This window comes from Anopheles funestus, chromosome X (genome assembly GCF_943734845.2).
Source record: "Anopheles funestus chromosome X, idAnoFuneDA-416_04, whole genome shotgun sequence".
Classification (NCBI taxonomy): domain Eukaryota; kingdom Metazoa; phylum Arthropoda; class Insecta; order Diptera; family Culicidae; genus Anopheles; species Anopheles funestus.
Window position 1 is genome coordinate 12,909,019 of NC_064597.1, and position 16,310 is coordinate 12,925,328.

The 16,310-nt window shown below is 44.2% G+C and overlaps 1 protein-coding gene across 12 annotated transcripts in view; it reads left to right on the forward strand.

Moving 5' to 3' along the window:
• Nucleotides 1-16,310, forward strand: part of LOC125766168 (mucin-19-like) — a 130,635-nt gene that overhangs the window by 69,437 nt on the left and 44,888 nt on the right. The gene's annotated exons all lie outside the window — the stretch shown is intronic.

Genomic DNA, 16,310 nt, shown 5'->3' on the forward strand with positions numbered 1-16,310 from the left:
CTTCTCTCAACTACACTGCGTGGCACATAAACTCACACACATCGCTGATGCACTCGCGCAATAGCGGGTTTTAAGGGCTAAACAAAATGAAAGAATTCGGTGGAGAGAAAAAGAGAGAGAGAGAGGTATGGGTGAAGAGGTGGTAACCTAAAACCAAAAAGAAAACAAAACATAAAGGGAACGACTTACCAGAAATAAACGGATCGGTTCCTTCCCATGGATGGTTGGAGGATAGAATTGGAGAAGAAAAAAACTCGCGAACACAAAGAGAAGCGTGCGAATTGCGCGAAAAAGGAAAAGGGTAAGAAAAGGGTTATGTAGCCCTTCTGGAGTCTCATAGAAATAATACAACGCGCGAAAACGCGCCCAACAATTGCTAACTGCGCGCGGTTTGGAATAGTGCGCACAGAGGTCGGCCTGTGCTGTAAAGATGTGCGTCCGTACTAGAACTGCGCAAAACAAGCGCAACGGTGGAAAAATATATACAGAGCGATCCCCATAATGCACCCACAGCGCAATGTCCGATGCGCGGGTGGTGTTGTGTACACCGGGCAGGTTGGCAGGTGCAAGGGGTTTGCTATGGAGGGCACGATGGGAAGAAGCGGGAAGTGATTTTGGTCTTGTTTTTCCTTTCGAGCTTGAAAAAAGGGGAAGAATGGCCGATATCCTTTAGCCGCCGCCGCACTAGTTCAGGCACAAGGTTTAGTACCGCGCGTGGGTGAGAGATCATTGCAATCAGACGGGGGTGATAGGGGGTGAAGAAGTCGAGCAGGGGGGAGGGAGGTTGGAAAATAGACTACACTAGCGTTACACGCCGGGTGGTTGAACCACTTTTGAGATAAAAGCAAAACAACAAACAGAGCTTGCTTTGTTTTTTCTTCCTTTTTTTCTATCTACTCTTACTAGTTGGGCTTTCCTGGGTCATCCATATCTCCCCCAGGTTCAACAAAGCAAAAAAGCAAAAAGGTTTAGAAGGATTGATGTAGTCTTAGGAAAAAGAAAACCCCGAACGTGATCTAAACCGAGGCACGTATTTTCGTGTGGGAGTCTCACGCTGCACCTCACCTTATGTATATACACCGCCAGAAGCTGGTGTGCTTGTGTGCTGTCGTCTCCGGACGTCGATGCCATGCTGGACGTCGCGCCTCGGGACATTGGAAGAAAAGTTCTAGTGCACGCGAATTGAGAGCGCAATGGATCATTATGATCTCATTTCGTGAACTCAGTAAAGGAACAGAGTGTAACGATCTGACCGCTGAAAATCGTGTCCTCCGTCAAAACTATGAAGGTACTTGGTTGGCTCAGGAAGAATATGGCACATAACATTCTGGTACGCTTAACCCATTTTGAAAGTATTCTTCACGGAAGCAGCCACACAATTCTGGGAAATGTCCCTGATCATTGTGTCCACAGTGTCGTACGAAATAGATTTTTCAGGAAACGGTAACGTCCCGAAGGTGCTTTCTTCACCTTCGCGCCGTATACTCTACTACGACCGATTGAATTCTTCTTGTGGGAAAACATCAAAATAAAGTACCGCTCTAACTATTCGCTTCGGGGATGGCTTTCTTTCCACCACGGCGATGCATGGACCTCAATTTCTAGAACTCTCCAGCAAAAGGTGGAAGAGTGCCTATTGCTTGGTGTTCCATATCAACCAATGTCCAATGTTCGAAATGCACACTCATTATCATACCCGGTACATCTCGTCGTGTTTCCGTGGGGCATCGTGTCGAAACAACACCGCGCACGTTTCGCATCAAGTTTGTATACCCCTTGGTAGTTCCTTTTTTCCCACCTCATCTACGAATGTTGGGGTTTGTTACCGCTCAGTAACAGTAACACCCACTCTCAAAAAACATAACCCACCTTCGTCCGATGTTGTCCAGGGTCAGGGTTTGCGGAGACGATGAGCTTCAAGCACAAGCTTGCCGTTCCTAACGAGAAAGCCAACATTTTCAGACACGATGTACTCCGATATTGACTTGCGTATGTATGTTATGTAGTTGGCGGTTTGTTTCGTAAAAAAACACACCTAAGGAAGAACCTATCCCAGTTCTCGTGTGCCCTATTTTATGCAGCATCGTAATTCTTAACTCCCGTCAAAATGATCTGCCCCGCGCATAGATGGACAAATAGAGCCGAGCGCAACCAAACACCCGAAGAGGTGTCACTCTCTCGGTAGCATCACCCAGATGAAGAACCGTGCAGATGATTTATGGGACGCAGTCCAAGGTGAATCTGTTCAGTTTTCTTCTTTTAATTTTGTGGATACCTTAAGCGATCGTTAAAAGTTCCCTTCGGGGGCAGACATTGCGTTTCTTAACGTTAATTTACCTCCCTCCATCTCCAGCATGTGTGTACACCTTGACAAAAGGTTAATTGATGGCGTAGTAACGAATAGGATCGATGAGCGCAGACACGTCCGCATATATTTGGTGAGCTTCATTTGCATTTCTCGATCCTGCCGGGGCATTGTAGATCCACAGACAGAAGTGAATATCCTGCATATCGGGCAGGATAGAGATTTATATTTATAATTCATCGTTGTTATGCATGCTGCGCATCGTAAAGCTAATTACTTCAAGTTTTTTTTACTCTTTGTCTCTCGTGCTTGTTTTATTCTTCAACAAAAAAAAGTTAAAGCTACCCAACTGTCGCAATGTTTTGTTTTTTGCTGTTTCTTGTACACTTCCGTGTACGTACCATCAAATCGTAAAGGATGTGTGGCATATGGGAAAATGGAGCAACGAATGGATGCCACAAAGAGAGTATTATTCCCCCGGTGGGGACACACACACACACCTTTCCGGAGGCAAAAACATGACTTCGGACTTCATTAAGAAACATGAGCAGCGAGCGCGCGCGCACGTGCTGTTACTGCGCTGCCGTGTTCCTCTTTAATTGTCTCCCGCAGGCTGTTTTGGAAATTGGGAGACGACAACAGCCAACCCCGAGAAGGATTGTGCCACGGTGTGGATAAATGTGCACGTTAGAGGCAACATTAACCTTGCATCCGACTGTCCCTTTTTTTTATTTGTGGGACAGTTTACGATCACATACCTTTACACAGTTCAATTGCGTGTTTGTGCCTTTTGGCTGGTAATTGTTTACTCTGTAGCACAGTTTGCATTTTGTGCAGATTTTTTTTTCTCCATTCCTTACCACTTACAGTTTGACGTTTCGAAGCGTTAATGTTTTGTGATGCCATTTGTGGTGGGCCTTTCCTGTGTTGTGACGTGTGGCACAAAATGGAGTTTCCGGCATGAATGATGATCGCTTGATTGTGTTTGATGTTTTCACGTATCAGACTGTTCGTGGGTGTTTTGATTACATTCCAGATTACGGACTTAAGAGGACTCCATTCGTGCACACATATAGAAAAAGAAATTTATAAACAAACAGAGTGTAATAAAAAAATCGTTTCTGTCATAACGCTTCCACTTGAAAAAGAAGATCACGAATGATGAGACAGTAAAGCAAGGGAATAAAAATGCTCACTTTCTATTGGCGTGCTTAGACACTTCTTTCTTTACTTACAACATACACATGGCCTTGAAAAAGGATGGTAGGGAATGAAAGAGACATCTAGCGCCAATAATGTGTACGCACGTGCTCGGAATTTGGAATTACCGCTAGAGGGAGGTTGTCTACTGTCAAATAAGCTATTCCGCTTTGACGTTTGAGATAAACAAATAGCCACACAAACACACACACTCACATGCAACAAATGTTCTAGCTTAATCCAAAGGTGCGTGTGTCTTAACCGGGCTTAAGTAGTAGAGTCGAAAATTTCCGACGTATAACGCCCCCCTCTTAATCCACGATCATCATGCGTGTGGCGTTTGTATTGGTAGCGTGTCTGTGCGTAAGCTAACCGTGCTTTAGCCACACGCACACCAGCTTCAACCGAAAAACGTAACAGGTGGAACTTTTGGCTTTTTTTTTATGCGGGACATAGAAAGAGAGATAGAGAGAGGGACACGCAGTTTACGCATTTCATCAACACGTGGAATCGTACACTAACACTAGTATGCGCATTAGAATTGAACCCCAATAGACCACTCACTTTCCGCTCTCTTTCTCTCTCTCTCTCTCTCTCTCTCTCTCTCTCTCTCTCTCCCTGTTCTCATCACACTACACACTTATGTACGTATACTGATCGTTTGTTCTCCTCTGCCTTTTTTGGATCTTCTTCTCGCAAAAACCATTACGCATCGTACGCTGTTGGATGGGATGCGTCCATGGTTTGGGGTATCACATTTGCCGGGTTTTTTTTATTGTCTCTGTATTTGATCGCTGTTGTTAGCATTTCGGTTGCCTTCATTTGCCGAAAATGCTAAAACGTTCTAAAACAGCCGAAGCTGTCAGGTAGAGAATAAGAGGTAGCATGGAATCTTTTGCATAAGCGTTATGCTGCTGTTATGCTAAAAATATCCCTCGTACGAACGGTTTTGTGAGCTTTTTTTGTGTCAATAAAAAAAGCACATTTATACCTTTTTTCCTGTTTCTTGTTTTTGTTGGCAGTGTTTTTCAATTTCGTCAAGTGGGAAACAGGCATCCAAAAATTTTATTTTAAAGGAAGAGAGCAGAACGAGGGAATTCTCGCATCGAATTAAGCAGGACTCTCAGGGAAGCTAATAGAAAATAGAGCTCCCCTCCTAAAATGCCATGGGAAATAAAACATAAACGAAGGATGGAGGTTCGTGTCTGATGCGAATAAATCTTCCCATTGCCAGAATTCGTCGTCAAGCTGTCATTTTCCGTATTTTTTTTTCTCTTTTAAAGCTTCCTTCGCGGTTGTTTTTCTTCTTCAAATGATACTTTCCTTGTTCACGCAACTCCGCTCTCTAAACACCGGGGGACAGTGAGACGCGGGTAACCGTGCACATCAACCAAAAAGGCAAAACAAGAATCTTCGCCGGCTTTGTTCCTCTGCTTTTAACTATCTTCGGTTGTGGTCGGCTCTTAGATTACGGTTAAGAAATATTGAAAGCATGACGAATATTTGCAAACATCCCAAATGTGTCCTTGAATTCTTCGCTATTGCGTGAGAAATATTCTGCACCATGCTATAAGGCGTAACATTATTACCATGCATCCTCAAACGTTCGGAGACGGTATAGTTATGGGTTACGATTATTTCGACAAGATGTTTGATGTTTTTTTGTCGATAATAAATCATACCAGTTATCCCAACGGCCAAAATGAGGATATAACAACGGGTTCAGGCAATAAAATTAAAGTTTTTTCAGTTTTATTTCCCCTATCAGAAATGATTACTTAGGTTTATGTGGCATAAGTTTGATGCTTGATTTATTATGTTTCTTATAAATTTATTATTAAAATTAATCTCCTTTGAATGTTATCCACTCTGGAAGAAAATTGATTTGTTTTGCTATAAAATTAAGTCCAATTTTAATGTTCATCTTCTCGTTAGCTCTCGTTAGAAGTCAGACGTTAGACGTTAGACGAATCAGAATCTATTCCTCGTCCACCACAAAACACCATCAAATAAAGCTCTTACTAAATTTAAACTATTCTCCCTTCTGTTCACTCGCACGATTGTCACGTCAATTCTTGGCCTCTCCCTCTAACGCTGTCAGTATGATTAAACAAAAAAAAACCCAACTCACCCCCTGCTGAAGGGTAACATGCGTCGCCGGGAGTTGTGTTGGTTGGTGTAGTTTGGCTGTCGAAACTTGGGGGCCTCTATCTCTCGTCCACGCAGTGTGCGCAAACACCGAGTGGCTTTTCGAACAACAACAAAAAAAAAAGAAAGAAACGAACGGTCATTGAACCTCTCCGCCCCGAGCCCAAGCGGTGTATCGCCGAATGGTGTGCGTGCGCGCTTATGGCGCGCGAATGTCAAGGTGGCGTTTTTTGTTGTTGTTGTTATCTTCTTCCCTGGCTTTTTGGGTTAGTTTTGCAAGATGAAACGCAACGCGTAACCGTTCGGCGTTCCTCTATCGCAAAAATGCTATGCTGTATAGCATGTGTGTTAGCTAGGAATTTGTTTTCCGCAAACACAAATAAAGCCAACAAACAACAAAATTTACTAAAAAAAAATCTTCGGATAAATGTGTTCGGGAAGATTATTGTTTTAGATTCACCGTAAACAGAGAAGTGACAACGTGAGAAAAAAAAAACAAAGCGCAAGAATGCAAAGAATATGCTTTGATACGGCTTATCTGACGGGCGGTCGATTTCCGTTTGAGGCAGAAGCTTTTTTCTTTCTTCTTGTGTGGATAACTTCAGCTAGGCCCGGTTCATCTATACAACGCACGCATACAGCAAGCACTTACCGTACGCACACGCACGCTCATCCCTGGGTAACGCATGGTAACGCAGCGAACGTTCGCGCGCGCGCGCGCGTGCACTAATTGACGTGCCGGCGTACCCTGTGGAGAAGAGCGAAAAGAGTCTCTGGAGTGTATTTGGCCCCCGGCTAGCAACATCAGTGGCGCGCGCGCGCGTTTGTGCACACCCCAAATAACAAAAAAAGACCAAGAGATGCTTCCCAAAGGCGGTGGTGGCTCCGAAAAGAGCAGTGAAGCGAATTTCAATTTATATCAGGTCCCCAGCGGTCGAACGCGAGGGCACAACGACGTGCAAAAGCGAGATGGTGGAATAGAGCACGCAATAAAGCATACACACGCATTTGCGAATTCAATTTGTAACCCAGCCCCGGTTGTTGTTGTTGTTGTTGTGTCCCGGAGACCGTTGGCGTGAATTGAAAATGCGAAAGAACGACGGGGGGCGCACGGTGGCTGGTGGGGTTGGAAGAAGGGGAGACCGGAGAAGGGTTTTTTTTATTGCTACAACATCACCGTGCGTCTTCTTGCTTCCTTTTTGCTTTGCTTGATCTGTGGCCGTTCGATGGTTGGGTTCGCTAGCTTACTCGACACACATCGTTAGAAGATCTGCATTCGAATTGTGGGGTACCCGAACAAACACTATGCAGACTAGAAGGACTGTATCTCAAAAAAATATTATATTCCTCTAGATTAGATCTTTCCAAAGTTATGTTTGATATAGAAATTGCGAAAAAAGAAAGCAGCCTTAATGTGACAGGGAAAACGGAGTGGAGGTGGGGAGATCTGTCAAGCTTCTCGTATAAATGTCGTTTGATCTTGACCACTCTAGTTTAGCTCCTAGGTATGATTAGCTCTTCAACCGTCCATGTTTATGCTAAAGGCGTCACTCGCCTCGGTCGTCTATTCCACTGACAGTTCGGAACCGAACGATTGCTTCTAACCTCACTAATCCAACCGATGCTATTTTTAGCATCCAAAGGTGATGCCTAGATCAAGAAATGGCGCGCGGCTTGGACTTAAGGCTTTTGCTTGTCCACTGTGTGTACGTGACTAAACCGGCATTTTGACATCATCCCGTATCTTGCGCGTCATATCACTGCTTTAGCGTTTGCTTTGTTGAAATTCTTCCCCCCAAAAGAAAAGCTCTTCTTTCGTACATTTTTTTACGAATAAATTGCGTACGAAATCGTTCTTTAGCACATTTCGTGTCTCGACCTTTTATACCTAGATCTCTCTACTTCGGTATCAATTATTCTTGTGCGCAAAGAGAAACTAAAAGAAATAAAAACTCGCTTTGGTACGCTCGCTATGTTGTATGTTGACCGTAGTATGGTGGGGGGGGGGGACCCTGCGTAGCTCAAAAATCTTATCTTTCGTGTGTGTGCGTGTGCAAAAAAAAAACCCCAATGAAATGGACAATCATTCCGAACGTGGAACCGGCATCGTCTTTATCTTCTTTCAACCTTTTCCCCCTCCCCCCCCCCCCCCCCCCCCTCCCCCCTGGATTGCCAAGTTGGGTTGGAGCACGCACTCTGTACGAAACGAAATGAAGTGTTTGCGAACGTACAAAGAAGACAAAAACAACAGTGAAGATGGATTGGTGGCTTAGAATCTGTTGTTGCCCGTTTACCACCCTGGTTTGAATACTTTTGCGCGTTAGTTTAGTCCACAAAAGCGGAACATGTGCGCACCATGATGAGAGAGAGAGAGAGAGAGGAGGGCCTAATGGTTGAATTTCTTCCAAGGCTTTCGATGCCGAAAACTGATGTCCATGATATGGGTGTGTGTTTTCCTCTTCTGGATCCCCACCCTTTTTTTTTGTCAACCGGATGTGTTTATGGTCCTGCGATGTTGCTGTGCGCATGTTACCGTGGCTTGTTGAAACGTTCTTCAAACGTCACGTTGAACGTTTTAGGGTCCTCTAGTGCTCTTACGTTACCGCTATAATAGACCTTTATAGCATGTTTTCCAATATTTCAACGTATCGAATATGTGCGGGGTTAGAGAGGAAAGCAGAAGGGAGAGGGCAGGAAAAGACAAAAAGATATCAAACACAGCAAACCATACCACTAGAAAAGATATCATCCCGATCATCTTTCTATATACGTTCCCTTCTTTCACGGTGATGCCGTACTAGCTATAACAGATCCAGGTAGACAGAGCTGTGAGTTTCCGTATGGCGTTATCCACTTCTATTCTTAAATTTGGGGTTCGCAAATTTTGGGTCCTTCTCTCTGCGTAGGTAACACGCACTCTGCCATTTTGCTGCAGTGCGAACGGGGTAACAAACGGTATGACGAGGATATAGATAAGCGAACCCCTTTCTTCAGGGTTTGATTGGGGGGCGGGGGGGTCTGTGAAAGAAAGTGAGCAGAGGGGGTGCGCACCCCAATCGTCGATCCGGCTCGTTTCGAAACGGCTCGGTTGGCAAAAAAAGAAGGGTCAATGAACTATGCGCACTGCTCCAGGCACAACCATAGCACATAGGACCCGGGGCATGAAACGATGAAAGGTGTTGAATGTGAGGAAGAGAAAGAGAGAGAGAGAGATGCTAGACCGTGGTCATAGGAGTGAGGAGGGTGCAATAGAATTGGGGGTGCAAAAAAAAAAATCTGCCAAAAAACCTTGAACTGATCCCCTTCATTCCCCTCCCCATCTACCTTACCGCTATCACGTCAGCCACGCAATATGCTGGGTTTTTTTGTGTGTCTTCTCACTCACCACAAACGCACAAACCCCCCATCGCCGCCTCTCTCCCCACCCGCGCACAAGCCACACGATCCGTGTTTGCCTGGAATTAATATGAATTTATATTACGCTTCTTTTTCCGTTTTTTTTCTTTCGATTCCTCCAAATTGACCACCGAAATACCCCCGGGGGGGGCCGGGCGGGGGAGGGGGCATCACTTGTGCGCGCGCGGTCTCCTAGATGTGTTTCTGCACCACTAAGGACAGAAAGAGATAACAATAGCCTAGAACCTATCGCACGGTATAGTGTGCGTGCAACGTGGAATCCTCTCTCTCTCTTTCTATTTCCCCCAAATCCCCTCACACCACTTATTATGCTCCGTATAGTTCGGCTTTGATCTATTAAAAGTGCGAACTTTAGACGACGACGCACTCTTTTGTTTGCTGTATCAGTATGCGTTTGCGCGCGCGCGTGTGTGTGTTTGCCCGCCAAAATGAAATGGGAGAGAGAAAAGGAGAGGGAAGTCCGTGGAGAGGAATGGTCAATCCAGGCCCATTAGCAACAATCGCCAACACACAAACTCGGTGTGGTTGTGGTACCGAACGCATGAAAATCAATTCGAGTCACTCTCTTCCACCCTTCCTGACCCTTCATTCCCTGTCGTTTACCACAAGCTCTGAAGTAAAATACAATCAAAATGAACTCCATTTTTTTTGGGCGTGCGTATGCGTGCGGAAGAGAAAGAGAGAGAGAGAAGATTCGGTGTGGTAACAATTTTCGTAGATAAGATGGAGCTGTTCCCCTAAAGCCATCTTCCCGCAAGATGGCTGGTGGAGATCGTTTGGCGGGATAGGAGTAGATAGGAAGATGCTAGAATAGAGTTGAACATTCCCAACTCTTCTTTCTTGTTATGTTGTCTTTCCAACTTTTTTTTGCGTATCGTTATTACTAGTATTTTGATATTTAATTTGTGTGCGTGTGGAGTTTCTTTTTTTTATGTTTAAGTTTTTTGTTTTCTTTTGTATGGACGCTACCCCGGAAGTGTACAGTGTGTGAGTGCGTTTGAACATGAGCCCTACACTTTATTTTCACCTCTTACCAGCCTGTTCTTCTTACTGCTACGGTGCGTGTATAAAAGTGCGTACGCAAACGTTGCGCGTGCGTAGCTTGCGTCGATAAGTCCATCACGCAGGTTGTCACCTTGGAATCATGGAGTGGAGTGCCCAACGAATTTCGAACAGTTTGCGGACAGCGTTTTTGGCATTTTAGAAGAAAAAGAAGAGATTGCTGTTGGTGTATGGGGCGTATGGGGTATGGGACGCAGACAACGTTCAACTAACTTCTCAACCTGCTCAAAGCTCCAATATTCCAAAAAGTTCAAAAGTGCAAATTTGTGAAGCGCCTTCCGTTTTCGTGTCGAGTCTCAAGACACATTTGTGGATGTTGGTGTGGTAAAAAAAGTCACCCTTTCTTGCCAGAAGTGTGTGTGGGTGTGTGTGTCTGTGTTTGAAATATACCGCCACTAGCTTTCTAACCAGGAATGTTGGGAAACCCTTTCTGCAATTAGTGAACAAGTGCGCAGTGAAATGAAATTCCTACCACACAGAAAGAGAGAAGCCGGGGAGGGAAGGCGGATCAAATAAATAAGTGGTGCTAAACAGGATTTATTTACCTCCCTTTTTTTCGTAATGCTCTAGAGCTCCAATTGAACGTTGTTGTCTCTCTTTCTCTCTATCTTGCACGATGAAGGTGTAGGCGTACGTTTCCCGGTCTCCCATTTTGAAGCAGGTGTGACGACGCACCTTTTACGTTTAGTAACCGTAATTAGTTGCAAAAAAAACGGTCCCTAATGCTACGAACGGTCGCCTGGAGGACAAGATCGGTTTTTTGACGCTTGCATGCGTTGTGTTTTGCACTTACCATCTCAAGGTGAAATAAGGGATCGGATGACATTCAAGAAGGAAAACCGTATATACAAAGCTAACCTAACGCTCTACTAGCGCGCTCTGGTGAATCGACAACACAGTGCTCTGGCGTTTCGAGGAGCCGGAATCGGTGGACAATCTCTCGGGTACTGTTTTCTTGTGCTGTACCGTGTACGGTGGTTGGTGCGTTGTACGATTCAGGATTTCCGGTTTCAAACTAGAACACCTGCAATAATGTGTGTGTGTGTGTGTGTCGCAACGGCCAAAGGGTACCAACCATCGAGCAAGCTCCCTTTGTGCGTTGATGCCGAGATTTGCTTTACCGCTTCTTTGGAGTGTAGCATGATCATGCTAAGAGTGTAGCATGATCTGCACACGTGTATAATCACACATACACACCACCCCAAAGACTTGTTCTGGAGGTGGTTAGGTTCGGTGTCAAGCAGCTTAGGCATGCGATACCTGCCAGCAAAAACACACCTTCGCCTAGAAGCGTCCCCTGTCTATTTGTTTTCAGTATTTCGCTTGCGTTCGCTATTGAGCGGGAGTTTTGCTAGATGATCAATTATCTGCGCCACTAACTCAATCAATGCGTACTTTTTGGTGTAATTTTTATTTGTTGCACGGCTTAAAGAACACGAACCGTTGAATGGGTATGCAAGAAATTATTTTACAGGAAGTACAGTGTAGCGCATGGGACATTAGAGATTGCAGGGGTCGTACTGTAAGATTTCATTCTGCTAAAAATATTATAAAAAACACTTATAAACTATAGCGTTTTCATTCTGCTTACTCTGTAGCTCAACTGTGTAGCATAAATTACTCAAAGTATTCCTGCATGCGAAGGAGCTAGCTGTGTTTTAATATACGCTTTACATAACCTCAACCGGACGTTTTCCGCATGGTTTGTTCGACCACCAACCATTAGCTTTTGTATAGGTGGATTTTAGGGGTTTGTTTTCTTTTTTTTTGTTCTTTGCAAGTCTTTACACCCAAAAAAAAAACATTAGACAAAAGGCAACGAGTGGGGTCCTTTAACCGAAATATTGGCCCGAAAACAGCGAAAGAATGAGGAAAAAAAAGAAGTAGTCCTTTGTGTGGAACGTCGTATTTTGGGAAGAGGGTTGCATTTTGCACTTCAGTGTTTTTTTTTCTTTTTTTTCATTCGTCCTTTATTGTATTTTTGTTCTTATTGTACATGTGTGTGTGTGTGTGTCTGAATTTTGGCATTTCGTGTCTCAACCCCTACATCTTCAAACCCCTGTAACCGTCCCCAAGCTGTAGCTCTTTTGCAGCTTGAGTGGTACCAAGCCACTTTGTCTTTGGCGTTAGAATTCCCTTCTTTTGTCTTTAATTTGGGACTATTTTTATGTGTGCGTGTGTGAATGTGTGTGTGCCCACATAATGCAGCTGTGCAGTGGTAACGTGCGGCCCGTTAAAAAAAGGGGAGAATTTCAAATGTTGTGCCAAAAATATAAGCACGCAAACTTTTGGATGTTACGGTTTTCGTTTTGAGGGATTCAAAATGTTTGTAAATTTATTTTTTTTTGGTATATTTTTTAAAAGAAGAAGTAAGGGAAGAGGGTAGTGATGGTATGAGTGAGGCACGAGGGCAGCAGTGGTAGTAATTCACATCCCGAAGCCCCGTTAGATGTGAAATGGAAGCGTCCTTTTTGACCGGTTAGTTGTATGTGTTGGTAGATTTTTGTTGTTTTTGAATGAGATAGAATTTTTCTTTCAAGCATATTCGTATGTCCCCTTACACTTGTAGAGTTTTTTTTAAATGAAAAACGGTATAGAGCAAATATCTTGAATCCCTCCATTCGGTCTACATCCCAAAAAAATACGGTTTCATATTGTTGGGGAACATTTTAGGAGTTTTTGAGTTTTCTGTTTTAAACCTTTTTGAAACCCCTTTTTCGTGGCAGAAAGACGGGAGTTCGTCGCCTGGCGAGCATAGGAATCGATCGATTTTATGTTAGCTCAAGTGTGTGAGAGAGAGAGCGGAACAAATACACAAGCACAACCTTTAGGTTATTCGTTATCGTTTTCGGTCTTTTTCATAAGTAAAACTACCTGTAGTGTCCGTTAGGACAGACCCGCCAGGTTCAAAGGGTTGCAAGTTATAAGAAAGGTTCAGTGTATTTGTTTTTGTTTTTCTAAATATGCTCACGCAAAAATAGGAAAGCATTGAAGAAAAAAATAATTAACCGAGTTGGGTTGTAGCTGTCGTGAGTGATATAAAATGGCTATAAAATCAAGCTATGGCTATCAAGAAATTATTTCGATTTCTACGAAATCTTTACTTCACGCAAGGAAGTTTCGTCATCGTCTAACTCTCTTTGGTATTATTTTTCATGTCGTTTATTCTTTCTTGATTAAGTTGGATATTATATTAGTTTTTTTTATAATCTTGATTGTTTAATATGAAAAAAAAAACAATTTTATGAAAATTGTAGAGCAAAACATGGTACTTCTTTTACGCCGGTATATCCGATTCCTAATGGTTGCATAAAAACGTGGAATACAGGAAGATGTTAAGAGAAGAGTGGAAAAAATAACGGTAAATAAATCAATTCGCTTATCGCAAAATATCACTCTTTTCCCTGCCGAGGTCACGTTATGCAGACCATTTTTCCCTATTTTCTGTTTCCTTCGAATAATCATTCGCTATGCATGATTAATGTACCCGTGGACGTTTCACTGCCGTCGCTTTATATCGAACGCGACGTCCCCCTTAACCACCAGTTTGATTAATAGAGTGTGATTTTCGTCAAGCACTTCGCCCTTTTTTCCTCCTTACATATCGGAATCACCTTCATCTGTCACAATGCACGAGTTAGATTTGCGTGTACATTAGCTCCCGTTTCATACCGTGAGATGTCCGCGCGCGCGCGCACACACACACGCTTGTTTGTGTGTGGGCGGATAGGAGAGGGCACGATTCAATTAGAAACACATGACAAGCGCAAGCCGCCACATATAGAGAAAGAGAGAAAGCATGGAGAGCACAGACACACACACACACACACATGCAGACGGGTAAAGAGGCGGCAAGATGTCAATTGGAATGCGTTGCTCATTAATATTCGTTCTGGTACGGGGAAGACCGGTAGCACTCTGAAGTACAGGTAGGGAAGGGAAAGTAGCGAGGAGGAGGGGAATTGAGGATCTACTTCTTACTGCTTCTTCACAAGATGCAAGATGTCCATTAGCGGTGCAAGAAGAAGCCATCCCGTGCTGTGAGCCTTGTGCGCCACGACGCTTCCCTGCTGTGCTCTAGTGGAGAGGTCACTTACTTCCTCGTTATCGAATTCCTCTCCAGCCCTCTGGTCCTTTGTGGGTGTGGATGGGGGGAGGAAGCGGTATTTGGTTAGAGTCGGGATGAAAATAGAGCATCGTAAGAATAAAAAAAACCGAACCATGCAAGTGTGTGTCTCGAGGGATGGCAACAAATGGCCATACCTCGTCCACATCGTCATTTAGGGAGGAGGTCGTCGAATTGCGCAAAGTCATCCGGACACTTAACCGTGGGTGGAACCGTACCTGAAGGATGCACAGCAGCACTACCTCCGAACGGTATGGAAGCGACAACGCAGAGTGTGCGACTCTTGACAAGTGGGGGAATCGAGCGATATTGTACCAGAAACCGAGGAACGCTTGCCAATGCGTTCCGGATCGACTTGTGGCTGTTGACGAGAATGATATAGACATGTGTCCCGATGTAATGGACACCTCCACCACCTAGACAAGTGGTGTAGTAGATACTACCACAAAGCCCTGTACAGTTCCACCGCTAGAGAGGTGTTCGTTGTAAGTGTCAACGCAACGCCCTCCTGTGTACGCTTTCACCAATGGCAGACTCTCTCGTCTGCTTCAAAGTCGTCGACGGTAGTCGAGCTTATCGCTTGGTGAAAATCCCTGTACTCCTCCTTTCTTTATTCCATTCCAGCGAATATTTTTATTGCCCTGTCAATATTGAGATATTGACGTCGGCTCCCGAGAGACATCAGCGCATGTTGGGAGCTGCCGTCCGGGAGATGTGAGACGGTAAAGAGACGGGTGAACAACATGCCTACACCCGGAGCAAATCAATTAACATACAGGATTTTGCCGCAAGCTCTTTTGCTGCTACCAGCGGGGTCTAGATGAACTGTCATGTAACATTCCAAATGGTCAGAGGACGCGGGAAGGAACGGTGATATTGAAGTAGCGCGCAAATCCTAGGAAAGCTTTTTCCAACCTCCGGTTAGTTTTTGGAACTAATCTTGCAAAACTAAACAATAACAACATAAACACACACACACACACGCGCGGATTGACGTCTGAGAAAAGGTTCCCGCTAATCGTCGCCTGGTTGCGATTTACAATGTTGCTAATGTTGACTGATGAGGTTTTTGACCTGCTTCTTCATTCCTTCCTTTCCGCGGATGACAGCGTGTGTGTCACAAACTGGATTCTAGAGCTTTGGTACGAAAAGAAAATAAAACCATTTAAATAAACTCTTGACTTTTGGCATTGACTCTTGGTTATTTCGATAGGAAAAAGAACTCACCTTCACGGTTTGTAGTGAATTTTCACAGTGAAACTATTTGGAGTTTGGAGGTGTTGGTCTGCTGTCAAACTATTTCGAGCGCATTATCATAACCTGTCAGTAGGCTTCAGTTTTCTGTATCTAGAAATGCTGATGCAAAACAAAGAAGTCGGACACGTTGTAAACCATCTCCAACGGTTTGGGAGGCATATTAATCGAAGTCGTCTTTTGAGGGGGGAAAGTGGGAGGAGGGTGGGAGGAAAGGGGGAGGGGAGTGGATCGTTTGGGGGATTGAACGAATTAATTACCCTTAAGTCAATAGAGCCTGTGGTCGGCAAGTGTTCGGGAAGGGATCACCCATTTTACCAGACGCAAAGTACATTTTATGGACGGGATAGGGAAAAAGAAAGTCCCAGCTAAACAGGTGCGCTTTGCCTAAAGCTGCTTATATACGTTGATTTATATGCACACTTTGCTACTTTGTGAATGTGCCGTCTCGTTGTGCTTCTTTGTTTAGTAACTCTCATCATACACACACACACACACAATAGGGCAGAAAAGGATTCATTTTGTAAGGTTTTTTTTTCTTTCCTTTTTTTCGTTTCCACCCATTTGCTGATTTATAATCCTGTTCAGCAACTATTTGTTGTTTGTGTACCGTCATTCTTCTGAGGATTTTTTTCCATTTTTCGCCACCGCCGCCTTCTGGTCCCGACAACTTCGCGAACAAATTAGCTTAAATCCCCCGTTGCCATTGCCGTGGAACGAGTGCCATCATAAACAGTGCCGACACCACACGTGTGTGCGATAAGATCGAGAGGGAGAACAACAAAAAGCTCCTCCATC